The 19,715-nt window shown below is 42.9% G+C and overlaps 1 protein-coding gene across 1 annotated transcript in view; it reads left to right on the top strand.

Annotated features, from left to right (window-relative positions):
• The window catches only part of PRLR (prolactin receptor), a 148,040-nt gene that overhangs the window by 70,643 nt on the left and 57,682 nt on the right, over nt 1-19,715 (top strand). Inside the window, exon 3 of the mRNA XM_080372142.1 lies at nt 7,922-8,012. The gene's annotated coding sequence lies outside the window, so the exon portion shown is untranslated. The remainder of the gene's footprint in view (nt 1-7,921; nt 8,013-19,715) is intronic.

Genomic DNA, 19,715 nt, shown 5'->3' with positions numbered 1-19,715 from the left:
ATGGAGATAAGTAGCAGCAACACAGGCTCCCACTGAAAAGGAAGTCTTCTCAAAACACTCTGGTTTCCTTCTAAAGGAGGCCAACATGTCTTGAGGACAGAAGATCAGCAGTGATGTCATACATTTGCACTGTGGTCAGACTTTCAATACAGTTTCATGAAATTTTCATGAAGTAGCTAGAAACCTAGAAACTAGAAAGCTAGCAGACGAGATGAAACTACTGTGCTGGATGTACAGATCCTTGGAGAACCACTTACAAGTGGTTATCAGTGAGTCACTGTCAGTAAAAGGACAGATTGGAACCAGGTGCACAAGATTAACTCCTTGGTACAGCAACTAATTAGCGTTTCATTAGTGATGTGGATAATGTTATACCAAGTGTATTTACTAGACAACAGTGAAAGGAGAGGGACTTGCAGTTTACCGGAGAAAAGGAAGAGAAAGCAGTTATTTTGGTGTGTCGCTGTACTGTTTCTGATGAAAAAAAATGTTAGTAGAAACAAGAGCAGGGTGCTGCTCTTAAACACAGATACTCAACTGCACAAACACATGAAAGAGGTAACAAGGATTCAAGAAGGTATTTTGTATAAATGTTGTAATGATGTGCAAGAGGAACAGGAGTCACTAATGTCATCCTGCTGTGCAAGAAGTCAATACTCTGCCAGGATCTATCAACAAAAGTCTGGTTTGAGGTGTGCAAAGCGATTCTTTTATTCCCTTCAGTATTTTCAAGGCCACAACTAAAATACTTTGTCATTCTGAGGCAAGGTTCTTCACGGAAGATAGACAGAAAGTCTGCAGGAGAGTAACAAGAAGACTTAGAGCTCTGGTGAGTGTGGCATATGAAATAATGAATCAAGACTGATAAATCTGAATAAGAGAAGACAAGGGTGATTTCAAAGTAGCGTTGCTTAGCACTGCAGAGAGACAGGGGTAGTCTGCTGTTTTGTTGCTTTTAGACTGCGAAAGAAGTACTTGCATCAAGTTGCAGCAGGGAAGATACAGATCAGATATTAAGAACGCTTTAATAATGAAGATAATAAACCAGTAGCCTAAATTGCCTATGGAGATTGTAAAATTCCCCTGATTGGAAATTTTTAAGAACAGATTAAGAAAATTTCAGGAATGTATTTGGCAGGTCCTCCTTGGGGCATTTAGGTGGTCTAGATGACCTCCTGAGACCTCTTCTAATCTATGATTTATTGAGAAACTTTTATGCATTAAATTATTAGGTTTCTCATTCTTTGAAACAGGAACCATACCTTTTGTATTTGTACAGTGCACAGCCGAGCAATCCAAGGCTAGAGACTGTAGTCATTATCGAAACTATAGTGATAATGATATCTAATCAGCATGTTGTGTTGGAACCTAACGGTAAAACTGTGAGTCACTGTGCTGTCGATGATGTGGTGAGCTGACCCTGGCTGGCTGCCAGGTGCCCACCGAGCCGGCCGCTCCGTCACTGGTCACTGCCTCAGCTGGACAGAGATGAGAAGATAAGGACAAAAGGCTCGTGGGTCAAGGTAACAACAGGCAGATCACTCAGGAATTACCCTCACAGGCAAAACCAACTTGCCTTGGGAAAAACTAATTTGTTGCCTGTTAACACCAGAGGAGGACAATGAGAAACAAGAACAAATCTAAAAAAACCTCCTCCCCATCCATCCCTTCCCAGGTTCAACTTCCCTGCTGAATTCTCTCCCTCCTCACCCCTCGTGGTGCCGGGGGATGGGGACGGGGGGCTGCGGTCAGTTCACACCTCGTGTCCGCCGCTCCTGCCCCCTCGCCCCCTGCCCGGCCCGGCCCGGCCCGGCCCGGCCCCCCGCGGGCGCAGCCCCTCGGGCCCAGCCCGGCCCGGCCCGGCCCCCCGCGGGGGCACCGGCCCTGCCCCAGCCCGGCCCGGCCCGGGCTCCTCTCCCCGCGGGGCCGCGGGCCCTGCCCGGAGCTGCTCCAGCGCCGCCGCCCGCGGGTCACAGCCCCCTGCGGGCACCCCCTGCCCCGGGGGGGGCCCTGCCCGGGCTGCGGGGGGGGAGCTGCTCCCCCGGGGGCTCCGCGGGCTGGGGGCACGGCCCGCCCCGCCGGGGGCCGCCCCGCGGGCTGGGGGAGCCGCTGCTGCGGCGCCTGGAGCCCCCCGGCCTCCCCCTGCCCCGGCCCGGGGGCCGCGGGGCTGCTGGGCTCGGTCGCACTTCAATACACGGTCTGAAATACACGATCCCTGCGGCTGCCACCGGCACTGACGGGCTCGGCCTTGCCCAGCACCGGGCCCGGCTCGGAGCCGGCTGGCACGGGCTGCGCCGGGCACGGGGGCAGCTTCTGGAAGCTTCTCACAGAGGCCGCCCCTGTGGCCCCCACATCCACCCACCACCAAAACCTTGCCCTGCAAACACAACACAACCATGTTTCAGAATTACCCAGCATCGCTCAAATTTTCTTGGCTAATTTGAACTTTATTGGAAACTGTGACAGTGACTGGTATAGGTAAAAATGGTGGTTTGATTTAAATGATCTGTAATAGAAACCAGCAATGATAAACTCTAGTTTATCATTTTCATATGTTTTTGTCATTATAGTCACAAACCAAATGTAAGTCAAGAATGATTGTTACCCCTATTTGTTGGGGCCTTTAGTATTTGCTGTCTCCCAGAGCGCTGAGCAAGAGTTGCTCAGCTCAGATGATTAATGACACTGTGTGCTGCTGAACCAGGGCTCTTGGATTTCTTACTGCTTTTCGCTACTCACCAATGGCCATACTACCGTAAAAAGTGTAGCAGATACTAATATGGCCATGTGGGTCAGCCCTTTGATAAAGTGGAATACTCCCTAAATCAATGATGTCCAATCTGTTGTGAAATGTCTTCATTAAAATGATTTTTTTCTTAAGTACTGTTTTGGATTGTTTTGCACTAGTAACAATGTATTTGTATTAACAGTATAGCATGTACGTGCCACTGCCCAGTATTTCGTGGCAGCTGTAGTCTAGAAGAGATGATACGCTATGACAAATCTAACAAATGCTTTATCCTGAAGAACTACAAAACAAATACTGTACAAACTGAAGCAGTTTAGAGAAGACATTTCAGGCAGCAGATGGAAGTGGGAAGCTATTTATAGCACACAGTAATGTTACACATCAGTTTTTGGAAGAAAATGTGGAAAAGAGTCTTTAATTTACTAAAACTGTAAGAGGAATTTTCTACATTATGCAATACTAAAAAGCAGAATATTGTAGCCCTTGTGGAGGGTTACATTAATGCAGTGATACTAATTAAATGCTCAAGCTAATTGACTCAGAACTAGTTTGATTGTGGATGGCACTGATACTGACAGGTAGACAGACCCTCAATTCTGTGTTTCAGACAAAGGAAACCCAAATATGATTTCACAGTAGCGTAAATTAGGGATGAACTTGCTGAGGTAAATGTGTCCGAGCTGAAGACTGTTAACTGTGTTAGCTGGGGAACTGCCACCTTCATTCTGACCGCTGATAACAGGCAGTTCTTGACACAAACCTGAAATTTCAGATCTATTTATACAAGAAATCACAACTTTATATGTACTACATATCCAAAGTCAGGTAGATACAGTCTAGTGTACAGACTAGATTCCTTAAATAGGAGATAATTTTCACCGAGTTTGTAGGACTTCGTGCCCCCACACACCCCATTACCATTGTTTCCACCAGACCTTAAAGCTTTCTTTTTCTGACTATGGCAAGATTGATAGCCACAGCTTAAGGACCAACATCATGTTCCCAAATTTTTCACTTCTCAGACTTTGATCATGCTATCCCAGTGCATGGATGGAGATCTTACTGCTACATAGTTGTAACAAACATACTTGAGAAAAGTTGCTGTTTGTGTATTTAGCTGATTTTAACCCTCTCAGGAAAACCTCTCCTCGGTTCCCACAAATAAGTAACTTTTTCCAGTTCACAGGAGTGTGTGTGGCTCTTTTCTGTGGTTCCCGAGACAGGTGGCTGAGCCACAGGTCACCTAGGCTTGGAAGCTCTTCTTCAGTTGTGTGATGGACTCTTTCTATGACTTGCCTAGTAGCTCCACGAAAGTCTGGGCATATTATTACAGCTGAACTAGGATTTGTAGCGTGAGCTGTCTTCATTCAGACAGGCATGAGGGAAACTTGTTGCAGGTAATAAGTGATACTCATGAGTACCTGAAAAATGCCTTTACTGTATTTCCATTCTTGTGTTTTGATTTTCAGCTAACTGCTGTTAACAGACTGCTTACAAGGTTCAACAGGTCAGTGACTATGTAGGGCCAGCCTTAATGGCTACAGAGAACAGTTAGACATATTTTAATAATCCTTAGGTGGTAATCAGTAAAAAATTAGTTTTTCATTGGCTTTTACACTGTCACCTTTATGTTAACTTCTAGCTGCATCCGGATGCTTGAGTCAAAACTCTACATGGATTATTCTTAGTGTTCACTTGAAGCAAGAGTACTTTAAACAGATTGGGTTTAAATGTGATTGAATAAGACTTTAAACCATCTCCACCTCCTCCTTTGTTCTTTGATATTCATCTGCATTGTTCAAAGGGCTAAGATAACAAAAAAATAGCTCTACAGAAAGAAGAGTGATTGGTTTTAGTTCCTTGAACTGATTCATTGCAGGTTCAGGTGAATACTGGAAATGATGCTACAGTGAAGGTGGGAATATCTGGATTTTATTGGGCAGGGCTGCTGAAGTTAGTTCAAGTTATAAAACTGTACTATATTAATGGACTTAACAGCTATAGAATTATGAAAAAAGACTAGAAGAAAATTATCCTGCACTACAAAATGTGAACTTTTTTTTTCATAGGTTGACATCTGTAATTTGTAAGTAGGTTGGAGGTTGTTCTAACAGTCTCTATATACACAGAAATTTCTTTAGAAGATAGTAGATGTCCATTAGCCATGCTGATCCCCCTTTTTCTGTTTTAAAGCTGGAGTAACTGCATGTTTATGCCCTGATTTAGTTTTGCTTTAAGTATTTTCCTCTGTTCTAATCCATATAAGGAAAGGCTAATATTATAGTCAGCTTTATGAGAATAACTTCAGACTGGTAAAACTAGAATGATTGCCTCTCCTTTGCTCAAAATATTCAGTCTCTTTCCTAACTAATAATGTCAATCCTGTTGTGCTGCCAGAATGAAATATTGTTCAATCAGCCTCTTGTATGTTGAGCAGTGTCCAATGACTGATGACTGGCAGCTCATTACCTCCCACATAAACTGCTTCATGGGAAAAATTATAGAGTTTAAATCAATGAATTAATGAGTTTGTTACCATTTATTTGTTTTTCATTTCAGCTACATAATTCTAATAGAGTTAAATTTATTTGCTTTTCTTTACTAATCCAGTTCACAGCCTGCTAGTGTAGGCACTAGTGAGGGTTAAGCTGAAGCAAAAAACTTTTTTGTGTATCAGTGCCGTGCTAAAAACAGTTTAGTCAGGTTTGATGTAGCACTGGTCGATTAAAAAGTGCCTCCTGTCTCCTTGGTTTTCCACACAGGGAACCTCTCACATTTAGCTTGGTGGGAGGCTAATTTTTTATCTGCCCTGAAACTCAGGTTCAGGCATCCTTGTCTGCAGAATGAGGTTGTTAATCAGGCAGCACAATCCTGCTAAGCTGCAGAGGAGCTTAAGCATTAGTTCTTAGCTAAGGCTGCATGAGCATTTCCCAGCACCTGGGATGTGAAAACAATGCAAAGCAGCAACATGTGCATGTCACTGCAGCTTGCTGGCCTGCCAAGCACAGCATTCCACATGGTATGCATGCCCCTGTCCACCTTTTGTTTCCAATTGACTTGGTCCCCAGCTGTGCCGAAGATATTTGCTTCGAGAAGTTGGTCATATTTTTCTTTAGAGAGTCTCTTAATGCAAATGTTCTGGAGCGTTTTACAAAGCAGGTCTGACACCATGTAAAACATAAACTGAAGTCAGGTGACATGACTTGCACTGAAGCTGTCTTCTTTGCTGCCTAAAATAGACTGCTGAAGTTAAAAATATAGGCAAGTCTCTGTTAATTTTACAGTCAAGCAAAGACTTTTTGGAGAATTCCACAGGCAAGGTACATGATACAGTAAACCAAAAAACGAAAATTGCAGGTGCACAGAAATTGCAGTTTGTTCAAAAGTCCAATAAAGCTGAACATAGAGATCTCCTGGTGACATACTGAGCTAATACTTATTTACAGGTATGCTTTCTGCTTTCTAGCTTATATAATCTTCAGCTGATCTCTAAAACTTAAAAACAGCCTGATCCTGATACAACTGACCAGAAGTCAACAAGGATAAACCTGGTCAGAAGCACGTACATTTAAACAACTACATTTTCTTTAAAAAATATTTCATGGTGACTCTTAAAGGCCAGTTCTGAGGGTTGATCTTAGTTCTAGTTCTTTAGAAAAACAAAATGAGAAATAATTCTATCCTGAAGATTTCTGTTTGGTCTTACAATTTTCCACAAATTATTTTCACAGGAAAACACTGCTTTTCTTCTGAATGTAGATATATTTCAGATTTTTTAATAGACAAAGGGCTTTTCAAAAGCTTTTTCAAAGGGTCCAGTACTAGTACAGTTTCATCTTGTCCATGTTCTTTAGTGTTTTTCTTTGTTTCAAATATACATTGATATTTCTGTATGATAATTATATCCTCTAATCTTAGCTCCCACGGAAAATAGACATGATCTAGCAGGCAGAGGCATTAGGTGTAGATGTAGTTCTGTTCAGTTCAGTGTAAGAACACAGACAAGCCAGATTTTTTTTTGGCTGATTCAGGCTTTGCTTGATCAGAATGGATCACAGGATCTAACACAGGATAGCTGAAATTTAGATTACATCAGTTGGTTCTGAATTTGATCTTGTTAACCACAGGAAATCCAAAATGGGAAAGAATCCTAAAGCTTTTCTTGAGCTGTAGGGACCACTTTAAACCCCAAAGCAAGATTTCTTTGTAAGGGTTCTTCAAGGTCTGAGTTACATTGATGATGTAATGTTAAGGAAAATATACTTTCTTTGAAAAGCATCTTATTTTTCTCTCCAGAGTTATGTTTAACACAGTTTGTGCTTCAAAAATGGATTAAAATACATGCTAAATCTCCAGCAGTGCTTCTTTAGAGGACAGAGCAATGCTGTATTCACTTCTGCATGATTAATTCTTGATGACGAAAGAAATAATGAAATCACTCCAAAGTAAAGTGGCCAACAAAGATGAGAAGAAGGTAATCATATATGGAAGTTTTGGTCACACGTTGGCTCAGAGCCATTCATACAGTGCGTTAAAGATAGGTACAAAACAGTAGATAGCAAGTAGTGAGTAATGAAGGTAATTTTTACAGAGTGGAGACTGTGTCACCAATTCTGAGAACTACTGAGGCTTCAGAGAGGATGAGCAACTTGGGTACTGTCAGTTTTATGCTGTAGGCTAACATGAGATCTGAACAAGCTTGCTTCCATGACAGGGTAATTTTGTTCGCAGTGTCTCTGTACACTATTACAAGACGCATTGTCATGTATTCAGTATGTTCCTATATTTTATGAAGGCTGAAGAAATAGAAGGGTGTGCAGAGATCTGCAGTACTTGTGGGGGAGCTGAAGTTGCTGTCTTAATGTGAGGAGAATCAGGGTCTCGGTCTGGTTATTCAGAAAGAGCAGATGACTTAATCTTTAAGTACTTGTATAAAGAGAAGACTAAAAGCCTTTTCATCTGGGTGTTAAAGTAATAGGAACAGATCACCAGAAACTATAACCAGAAAACTTAAAATTGAAAGTTAACAGTACCCTTTCAGTAGCATGATTCTCTCCCCAAGATAAGTTACCAGGGATAATGTCCAAGTAAGACCTTTGTGGCAGATATCCATAAGGAAGAAGCAAGGCATAAGCTGAAAATCAACACAACATATTTTTTGTCAATTGACAGGGGAAAAACCACAACACTGCACTTCAACCAGGAGATCTGGCGTCAGAGAAGGTTTCTGAAATCAGTGGAGGCTGCCTGAGAACTGAGCCTGGTAATGTCACACTGTTATGTCTGCCCTTTTTTCTGGATGATATATGTTATCTCAAATTATTTGGTTAAACGGCTGGAATGTATTAGCCTCAGATGTGGAAATGGTGCTAGATGTTCCGATTTTTCCTTGAATTCTGTGTCTGCAAATAACTTGGGAATTAAGTAATAAGAAGTAGGGTATGTGGAGTTCTGAGACAGAGCCCTTCTGCGAGTATCCCGTTAGAAACTTAAGCCATGGACAAAATACTGCTGATGTAAAATTCCTATTAGTTTAGAGCTATAGAATATTTCTGTGTCCTGTTATTACCAAAAATGTATTTAATCTTTTAATTTGAGTTTTACATAGAACATTAGTGTTTTAAATTAAATAATATACATGCCCCACAGTTTTAAGTATTGGAATAAGCAACTGCTATGTTAGTAAATACCCACTAGGTTTTGTGTTTAAGGAAAAGAGACACAGAGTAGAAAGTAAAGACTTCAGAGGAAACACTGGCAAAAACACTTCAGACTTTGTTAAGAAGCAGATTTAGGATCGAGTCCACTTAAAAAGAATATTTTCAAGTCAATTTCATTTAATAGAATGAAACACTCTGTTGCTTTGAACTAGGACTGTTCTTTCGCTATTTTTTTTTTTCTTTCAGCTAGACTTAATGCAACATCTATGTGAGTAATTTCTTTTCAAGTACTTTTCTGAGGTTTATGGGATGAAGTTGGACAAGCAAACACTGAAAGGCCATCTGAAAACTTTGTATTTCTTTAAAAATCAGTATCAACAAGGAAAAAAACCCCAAAAATGTTACTTTTTTTTTACAATAGTTTGTTCTCAAAAGACCTGTGTGTGTTTGCTTGGCATTTTCATTTTGATGTGAATATGTATAACTTTATGGTTTTTCTGAGAATCTTAGTCCCTGAATAGAAGAAACAATCCTGAGTTTGTAACTTGAAACTATGTATGTGAGAAATGAGGTATTTCAGTTAAAAAACAAAAAAACCCAAAAAACCCCACATTTGCTTTTAAAATTGCAGAACATTTTTAAAGCAGCTGAAATAGTGAACTGACAAGCATCTGGGCTAAAGCCAATCTTTGTAAGACAAGACCAGAATATAATTTTTAAGATCTGAGAACCACAAAACCAAGGGTGCAGCGACAGAAAGCCAGGCTGCTAATACAGAATGTACTGCCTACGGATCTGAGAACAGTGCCTCAAATTGGTAATACACAGCAACAATCAGCAGCCAGTTTCAACATTGTTCTTCATTTCATAGACTCATACAGATTTCAGTAGATGTTTAACATTTCTCCAGCATTCATTTGTACAGTTATAAATCACTTGATACTTTTGTTTTTCAAGTTTCACACAAGATTTCTTTTGCAAATGATTTGTTGAGTTCCCAAGTTGTCTGCTAATGTTGAGGAATGGGGAACCTCCATCACATAGCTGTGTGGAGGCGGTGTAAGAAAGCAAAACATGTAATTATAAAGTCTGTTCATTCTCCAATAGTACGAGATGACTCAAGAATGTTGTGCACATAGAATCTATATTAAAGGGGAGGTTGGGAGACAAAGATCCAGACAGCTATACACTGGTCAGAGTAATTTAGAAAACATGCAGAGCTTTAGAACAGTTCTTTTAAGGTAAAGACAAATACAGAAATAGAGGAGAGTAGAATGAAATGCTGAAGTAGTTTGAGCTATACTAGTCTGATACCTGTATATGTAGAAGTGCAGTACATCTCATCTAACTTCAGTAAAGCACACCTTTTGTTGACAAATAGGAAACTATAGGATTGAAAAGTGGGATTTAGAAAAGGATTTGTAGGCCTGTACCTCAGTAGATAATAACTCTAGCAATGAAAGGAAAGCTCTTGTGTAGAAGAGGGTTAGCTTTGAAATTCCGCAGGGTGAGTGTTGGAATTGAATCTTTAATACTTGTTTTGATTACTTGGACACAAAAGCCAGAGATACGTTGATTAAATTTCCCGGTTATGCAAAGCGCACTCCCGATATCAAAGTGCTATACAGGAAGAACTACGTGACCTTGGGAACTACAGTAATGTAAACAGGATGAAATTCAGTAGTACAAAATGCAAATCTAATGGAATGGAATGCAAGGACTGAGAATAGACTAGTAACAAAAATTAATGTTTCAGCCAGAAGCTCATTATTTGGAAACACAGGAAAATTGCATTGGCAAGTAAAAACCTAGAAGCTTTGGCCTGTCTTAGCTGAATTATTTCCAGCAGAATTAGGGGAGTGTTAATGATGTTAGACAAAGTTCTAGTTAACACATCAAAATAAGTTGTGAAGTTCTACTCATTCATATTCAAGAAACATAAAATTGGAGCAGATGCAAAGAAAGATTCTATTCTTACTATTCTAGTAGCCTTTCTTACAAGAAGATACCTCAAAAATAATCTTTACCCTAGCAAAAAGTCTGAGAAGGAATAAAATCTTCAAATCAGAATCGTTTGGGTGGGAAGGGACCTTTTAAAGATCACCAATTTTCAACATCCCCTACCACAGGCAGGGACATCAAAGCCCCATTCAACTTGTCTGCTGTCTGAGAGGGGATATTGAATCCCTCCTTAACATATTGTACCATAGAGGAAGAATACCAATGGGACACTGTAACACTAAGGACAGAGAGGAGAAGAAAACACAAAACTCTGAACTATCTGGGCCACAAGAACAAGTAGATCTAAAATAGAGAACCAACTTTAGCTGGAAATGGGAAGATGATTCTTTCCCATTAAAGCAATTAAAGGCTGGATCACCGCCCAATAAAAACAGTCAGAGCCAAAGAAGTAGCTACTTTTAAAATGTATCTTGATTAATTCATTAACAGGCTTATGCAATATGGTTATTCATAATAGCAGGTGGCTTGTCTGAATCTGGTGGTTTCTTCCAGCCTGTGCTCCAGGCTGTTGGCTCTTGTGAGGGTGGATCTGTAGAGAAGTATGTGGATGACAGATCCCTGACATATTACAGATCTAGCTTAAATCAAAAATGATTTTTTGAGACTGGACCACGGCACTAATGTTAGCTTTTTGGAATTGTGTGGTTCAGCCATTATTTTCATTGCCTGCAGCACATATTTTCATTGCAGGTCTGGGCAGTTGTCAGCTGGTTTGTGTATACAGGGGTATTAAGATTTTCTCACTCTTGAGCTTTTGACATATCGGTGATGAATGTGAAAGCTTAATTAGCCTTTGTGAAGCTAAGGTGCTGCCTGTGGTGGGAAGGATGTGCTTTATGGCACTTAAGGGCAGGCTGTGATCCCCTCAAACACCGATGTTACAATGGCTGGGCAGCACCTGCAGGACAGGTCTGGCCAGTGTTCCCACTGCTTTCCTGACTGTCCTTCCTGATGTGTGCAAGTGAAGGGAAGTCCTTGGGAAAAAATGGCAGGAGAGGGAAAAGACCAAGGGGTATAATCCCACCTTTCAGATGCCTCTTCAAAGTCACTGTTGCCCATGTTAGTGGTAACTGTTACTGAGTTTATAAAGCCCTGTTTTGTTGACCTCCTGCTTAGATTGTTGCAAGTTGCTACATTGGTAAGCAGAGCAATTGCCCTGAATTTGCACTTTTCTTTCTATGCACTATTGCTTTTCTTCCAGTGTATAACCTCTGCTAAAGGTTTTTGGGAGCTTTGCTGAGGAAACGTGCGTGCTTAACCACGAAACTAAATAGAGGACTATGAAGAAGTGCTGTATTTGTTTCTGTCACCCAGCTCTGTACAATGAAGATATTTTCATATTGTTCTCTTAGTTTCTTACCCAATTTTTTAAATCAGGCATCCAGTAATATTCCTGGCTGTGTCAAACACTGTCGAAATCTGCAATGTGCACTCAAGCGGGACTGGTAATTAAATAAACACTTCTGGTGTTTATGTACTTCCCACAGACCTCTTGGAGCCCTTGTGTAATAATTTTCTTCACTAAAGAAAATTGTATAAGCATTAATCATCAAAATGTAGTGAGATCCTGTAGTTTGGTGGGTCAAGCAGCTTGTCTGTGTTCTGCAGAGTGCATTTTGACATTGGCAAGTTCAGGGAGGGTTGGGTTGGGTGAGTGTATTTGGTCGAGTTAGGAGGGCATAGCAACCCTTGTAGCTAGAAAGATGTTGGTAACACACCAGTGTTTTGGCTACTGCTGAGCAGTGCTTGTACAGCATCAAGGCTGTCTCTCCAACATCCCTCCTCCAAAGGCCAGTAGGCGGTGGGTGGGCAAGAATTTGGGAGGGGACACAGTCTGAAGAGCTGAACCAAGATGACCAAAGGGATATTCCATACTATATTATGTCTGCTCAGCAGTAAAAGCTAAGGAAGAGAGCAGGGAGCAGTAATTATTAAGGCATTTGTCTTCTGGAGCAACCTCTAAGCATACTGAGGGCCTACATCCCAGGAGGTGGCTGGACACTGCCTCCTGATGGGAAGTAGGGCATTGGTCTTTTTTGTTTTAATTTGCTTCCATGTGCAGCCTTTGTTTTTCTTTCTAAACTACCAAAACTATCAGCATGTTTAATCATAGAATCACAGAGTTGATTTACATTGGAAAAGACCTCTGAGATCATCAAGTCCAACTGTTAACCCAAAACTGCCAAGTCCACCACTAAACCATGTCCCTAAGCACCACATCTACACATTTTTTTTAAATCCTTCCAGGGACGGTGACTCAAGTACAACCCTGGACAGCCTGTTACAATGCTTCACCACCCTTTCAGTGGAGAAATTTTCCCTAATACCCAATCTAAACCTCCCCTGGTGCAGCTTGAGGCCGTCTCCTCTTGCCCTGTCACTTGTCACCTGGGAGAAGAGACCGACCCCCCTGCCTACACCCTCCTGTCAGGCAGCTGCAGGGAGCCACAAGGTGCCCCCGAGCCTCCTCCTCTCCAGGCTGACCCCCCCAGTTCCCCCAGCCGCTCCCCACCAGCCTTGTGCCCCAGCCCCGGCACCAGCCCCCTGCCCGTCTCTGGACACGCTGCAGCCCCTCTGCGTCCCCCTGGCAGTGAGGGGCCCAACCTGAACACAGGAGTCGAGGGGCGGCCTCGCCAGTGCCCAGTGCAGGGGGACAGCACTGCCCTGGCCCTGCTGGCCACGCTGTTCCTGGCACCAGCCAGGATGCTGCTGGCCTCCTTGGCCACCTGGGCACACGGGGGGCTCATGCCCAGCCGGCTGCCGACCAGCCCCCCCAGGCCCTTTCCCCCCAGGCAGTTCCCAGCCCCCTGCCCCCAGCCCGAAGCGCTGCGGGGGCTGGTGTGACCCACGGGCAGGACCCGGCACTAAGCCTGGTTGAACCTCACACAACTGGCCTGGGCCCATCGCTCCAGCCTGCCCAGACCCCCCTGCAGAGCCTCCTGCCCTCCCGCAGATCAACGCTCCCCACAGCTGGGGGTCACCTGCGAACTCACTGAGGGGACACTCCATCCCCTCTTCCAGATCTTGATAAAGATATTAAGGAGAACCAGCCCCAGTACTGAGCCCTGGGGAACACCACTGGTGACCAGTTGCCAGCTGGATGTAACTCCATTCCCCACCACACTCTGGACTCAGCCGGCCCTTAACCCAGCACAGAGCACACCCACCCAAGCCACGAGCAGCCAGTGTCTCCAGGAGAATGCTGTGGGAGATGGTGTCAAAGGCTTTACTAACATCCAGGTAGACAACATCCACAGCCTTTCCCTCACCCACTTGGTGGGTCATCATCTTGTAGAAGGAGATCAGGCCCATCTGCCTTTCATAACCCCATGCTGGCTGGGCCTGATCCCCTGGTTGTCCTGCACGTGCCACGGGATGGCACCCAGGATGATCTGCTCCATAACCGTCCCTGGCACCGAGGTCAGGCTGGCAGGCCTGTAGCTGCCTGGATCCTCCTTCCTGCCCTCTTTTAGATGGGTGTCATGTTGGCTGACCTCCCGTCTTCTGGGACCTCCTCACTTAGCCAGGAATATTGATAAAATATGGAGAAATTATGCAGGATTTAACTAGAAAGCCTGGTGAGAACACGTGCATTTGTGCATACTCTTCATGAACCTAAGGAAATGTAGCATAGCACAATTTGATTGTACAGAGATGGGTCATGCAGCTGGCTATAACTTTTTAGGACTGGGTTTGATGCTGCAGCTCAGTTAAACTAGCAAACACTTCTGTAAAAGTGGAGGTCTTGCTCACCCACTCCTCCCTCTGCTCTTATTCCTACCTACCAGTGAGCACTACTTCCTTTGCACCATTGTTGGTGCTCACTGGACCTCTTATGAAACTGATTTACCTCTCTAACCTGACAGGAGTTTTTGGTCCAAAGTAGTTGTTTGTCAGTTTGGAGCTCAGCTGGCACATGGGGAAGTGGGAGCACATGTCCAGAAGCAAGGAAGGTGAGAAGAGTGATACCTCCCTGCTTCGTTGATGCACTCAGCCATATTGTCAAAATGCACCAGCTGCAGTCTCAGACACATGGTATGCTGCCTAGCAATAAACTAGGTAGAGACAAAAGTCTGTGTGTTTTCATAATATGTGCAAGAGCTTATCCCTGCAGTGCCTGATTAAGCCTGGTGATGGTAGCCAGGTTCTGCCATGATCCCAGGTGGCCAGACAAGTCCACAGAGATGGGATGGCTCAGGCATCAGGCCAGGTGCTCAAGTTCAACGTTCAGGGTCAGCATCCAGATCAGTGGGGCGCCTGGCCCGGCACAGGCATGACTGCAACACAGCTGCAGTGTAGTTCAGGTGGGGGCCAAGCATGAAGCCCTCACCTTAAAAGCCACTGCAGAGCAAAATGGGGTTGAGCACTCACTAAGGCTTCTCAGCAGAGCTTTCTCTGGAAGACCCGTCTTCAAAGCCAGACACTTGCACTTGCACTTGCACTTGCACCATTATTGAAGCTGATCCTGAGCCCAAGCAACCAAACCCTTGGCCAGGAGGAAGGTAGGAGTGTGCTCAGAGCTGTGGCAGCTTTATAAAAACACACATTAGCTCAGAGCTAGAACTACAGTGAGGTAATAGATGTTATGATTGGGGCTGGGAGTGAGTGTGCAAAACTTTGTATCTTCCAGTGCCTACAGTATCTGATTTTTATGTTCTCCATAGTGTAGATAGAGAATCAAATAGGGCACTAACTGTAAACACCATTGCTTTCTCCAGAAACAAGATGGTGTGTTGGAGAAGGATAGACACTTTCTTACAGTTGGATTTATCCAATGAACAGGGGCCATAGCATCATTTATGGTATGTCCTTTTACACACAATAAATGGAAAATTCCCATAGGTGAGCTACGCTATGCATTCATAGTAACAAGTCTTGTGCTCTGCTTTGTATTAGCAATGAATGGGAAAGCTAGGCTATAGGATCCTGGTCTTCCCTTTTACATATTAGTTAAACAGACATAAAAAACACAACAAAATTTATAGCAGTTCATATGGGACTGTAGTTCTAATTCAAGCTCATTAAGCCTTTAAAAAATCATACGTATAAAACAAGAAAATATGTATCTCTAGTAATTTCTGGTTCTATCCTTTACTCAGTTAGCATATCCAGGACAATGACACGGTTAATGAATGACAAATAATTCATTACGACATTTAAAGAAAAATCCTGTTTACAAACAGCTTACGTTTAAAATGTTCTGGCCTTACAAGAAGATTGTACTTGTGTTGTGGTTTAACTCTGGCTGGTAATTAAGCACCACGCAGCCGCTTGCTCGCTCCCCCCTCACTCAGAGGGATGCGGAGGAGAGTTGGAAAGGAATGTAAAACTCAAGGGTTGAGATAAGAACAATTTAATAATTGAAATAGAATAGAAATGAAAGAACAATAATAACAATTATGACAATAACCGTTATAATGAAAAGAGGGAGGGAAAGAATAAAATCCAGAGGGAAAGAAAGAGAGGAACACTTGGTGCACAACACAACTGCTCACCATGCACGACCGATGCCCAGCCAGTCCCCGAGCAATGATCTGCCCACCCCAGCCAACCCCTCAAGTATATATACAGCAAGCATGCCATTCCATGGTATGGGATACCTCTTTGGCTAGTTTGGGCCAGCTGATCTGGCTGTGTCCCCTCCCAATGCCTTGTGCTCCTCCAGCCTTTTCTCTAACAATACCTGAGAAACTGAAGTGTCTCACATCAAAGCCAAAACACAACATCTTACTGCCTGCTAAGAAGATCATTAACTCCATCCCAGCTGAAACCAGGACAACTTGTCCTCAGAGTGGAATTATTCTCTTAAGTAAATTGGAATAATATACTTGGTCTTTTGAAATGTCTTTGGGTGATCAGAGCTCTCCGCTGACTTAATGTTATTGAAGATTTTCTTATATTTATTCTGCTTTAACATATTAAAACTGTATTTGGCTGGCATTAAATAAGAACAGTTTTTAAATCCTGCTGTCATCACTTAGCAAATAACTGTGTGGCTGTCCATCAGCGGTCTTGACCTAGTCTTACAGAATATTGCTGATGTAATTCTTCTTTCATGCTGTCTGCTGTCCTGAGTTCAGTAAGATTGTTTCCAGATCAACATTCTGTTCCAGTATCCTGCAAGTCAGCCAAAGCTAGATTATGATGGTAGAATAAAAAGGTTGTGCTTGAGTCATTCTTAGCAGTGTGCGTGTGTAGGTGACTAATATTAAATTTTCACTACAGTTAAAACACCTGATATTTCTGTAACGAGAATAAAATCAGAATATGTCTATAAGGAAGAAATATTCTGGAGGTTTCATAATTTCTTTAAAATTTTATAAAATGTGTGTAATTTTTAAAAGTATATTTAAATAGAAATAATATGTAATTGTGTGTAGTTCAAAGTAACTCCTTTCTTTCTATACTTTCCTGTACAAACTGGGATCTTGTTGCTTTAGTCACTCAGTTCTGTTTTAAGACTGTCACCTGCTAGAGGTAGAAGTGAAGCTAGATTAGTACTGGCTGCTTTAATTTGATCAGACAGTTTAAACAAAAATTAAAACATAGATCCTCTTCTCTGTTGTGCTTCTAAAGGTGAAAACATATTCATCTTTTCAAAATCACTGTCCCTGTGCATGAGATTTCAATGTATGGGCAAAGGTAGCTTTTGATATTCTGAGTTTTTTAAGACTCCTGTTTATGCAAAACCAAAATTTACAAGACCTCCTGTGCGGGGTGAAGATGACTGCTCTATCTATGATTTCCATAGGAACACCTCTAATCAGAGGTAGGCTAACCTGTAAGTGTTTTTTTGCTGTCTCCTCTCTGTTCCTATTCCCTCTCATGTAAGCAACAGTTTTTTGATCATTGTCTTTCATTGCCTAAGTCAACTCACTCTAGTCTACAGGGATGAAATAACTTCTCACTTAGAGGTACAAAGTCTTTGATTTTGCTTTTGTCAGTTAGGATAGAAAACTTTGAAGCATGAAACGTCTTTCACAATCTTTATAAACTCCGAAAAAGTTAATTTCAGTGGGGATCTGGAACCGCATGATCAAGATCGGATTTATTCTGTATTGCACTAGTAACATCAAGAAAAGGGCTCTTTCTAAAGAAAAAAAAAAGGTCTTTCTAAAGCAATTGCAAATACCTGCTGATTGCTGCCATCCTCTAAATTCACAATCAGATTTGACATCAGCTTGTCAGCAGCAACCCTTGCCATGTCTGCAGCTGTTCCACTTTCCTGTGTGTAAGCATGAAGTGTCCCAGTTTCCAGTTTTATTGTATCAGGGAAAGAGGGTGATACCTAGAGGACTGCTAAACAACAATCTAAAAATGTCATGACTTTATGAATACTTTATGTGCTTAGCCATTTATATAATAAAACCCATTTATTATAGATTGGGTTTTAAGAATTTATTGTGAGTGTGCATTCATCAAGCTTTATAGGAACTGTGAGAAGAATAAACCTGAAGATAATTGTCTTCTGAAATTAACACCTTCCAAACAAGCATTTGAGGATCATGCTTACCTTATAGCAGTGAGCTTCCAGGGTTCTGGCAGAGTGACATATTTGTATAGTCAACTCTGAGAACAAAATAAGAAAAAAGAGCACTAAATACATTTTAAATTTTTTTTATTAAGAAATGGGGATGATGTACTTGTCAGGTGATGTTCTCACTGGAACAGTCTCAGGGCCTGGGGAAGTATCTGAAAGCAGTTGAGGCTGTCCTTGGCTCTCAGGGAAAGATGAAGCTTGGAGAAATCATAGAATCTCAGAATCATTTAGGTTGGAAAAGACCTTTGAGATCATCAAGTCCAACCGTTAACCCAAAACTGCCAAGTCCACCACTAAGCCATGTCCCTAAGCCCTGCATCTACAAGGTTTTTGAACACCTCCACTCTTGACCACCCTTTCAGTGGAGAAGTTTTCCCTAATACCCAGTCTAAACCTCCCCTAGCGTAACTCAAAGCTGTTTCCTCTTGCCCTGTCACTTGTCACCTGGAAGAAGAGACCGACCCCCCTGCCTACACCCTCCTGTCAGGCAGCTGCAGGGAGCCACAAGGTGCCCCCGAGCCTCCTCCTCTCCAGGCTGACCCCCCCAGTTCCCCCAGCCGCTCCCCACCAGCCTTGTGCCCCAGCCCCGGCACCAGCCCCCTGCCCGTCTCTGGACACGCTGCAGCCCCTCTGCGTCCCCCTGGCAGTGAGGGGCCCAACCTGAACACAGGAGTCGAGGGGCGGCCTCGCCAGTGCCCAGTGCAGGGGGATAAAATAGGGTATAAAATAAATAAGGTATAAAACATATAAAATGTGCAAGGTATAAAATAATAGGTGTAGGGTAAAACATTGCAGGGCAATGTGACAAATGAGGGAAGAAAGTGCAAGAAGCAAGTGTGAGCATCGGGTAAAAGAATAAGGCAGGTGGTGCTCCAGGTGGCAGAGCAGGTATTCCCTTCAGCTAGTGGAGGAGACCACAGTGGGGCAGATACCCACGCTACAGCCAATGTAGAAACCCATGCTGGAGCCGGCTGGTATTTCATGAAGGAGCTGCAGCCTGTGGAGGAGCTCACACTGAAGTAGGTTCTCCTGACAGGAACTGTGGCCCTTGAAGGGCACATACAGGAGCAGATTTTTTTCCTGAAGGACTGCAGCCTCTGGAGAGGACCCACACTGGAGTAGTTCTTGAGGGACTGCAGCTCAAGGGAATGACCCATGCTGGAGCAGGGGAATAGTGTAGGGGAAAAGCGTGAGGAAGAAGGAGTGGCAGAGATGAGCCATTGTGTAATGACCATAATCCACTGGTCCCCCCTGACCTGCTTTGGTCATGGGCAGTAGAGTTGTCAGGAATGAAGGAGTGACGTTGAGCCTGGGAAAAAGGTGTGTGAGTGAAAGTTGTTTTAATTTTGTCTTTGCTTCTTCTCACCATCCTGATCTTTTTAATTGGCAATAAATTAAGTTAGTTTTCCCCAGGCTGAATCTGTTTCCTTTGGCATGGCACTTGGTAGGTGATATGCCTGTCTTTATCTCAGCCTACAAGGTTTTTTCATCTTATTTTTGCCTCTTTTCTTGTTGAAGAGGGGGGTAAGAGTGGCTAGGTGGGCATCTGGCAGCTGACCAAGGTCAACCCACCATGGTAATAAAAACCCAAGGCTTTCTCATGGGTTTTATTTCAGCCTTTTTATGGTAAGCAAGAGGACTTGCTTGGATTCAACACTTATGCTTAGATAGCCTAAGGTATAGTCTAATGGGATACACAGGACATGCAGCTGTACTTGAACGAGATTTTGCCTTGCAATACCTT

The sequence above is a fragment of the Falco punctatus genome, assembly GCF_963210335.1.
Source record: "Falco punctatus genome assembly, chromosome: Z".
Lineage (NCBI taxonomy): Eukaryota > Metazoa > Chordata > Aves > Falconiformes > Falconidae > Falco > Falco punctatus.
The sequence above is the reverse complement of the archived record's forward strand: the minus strand, read 5'-3'. Positions and strand labels throughout refer to the sequence as shown.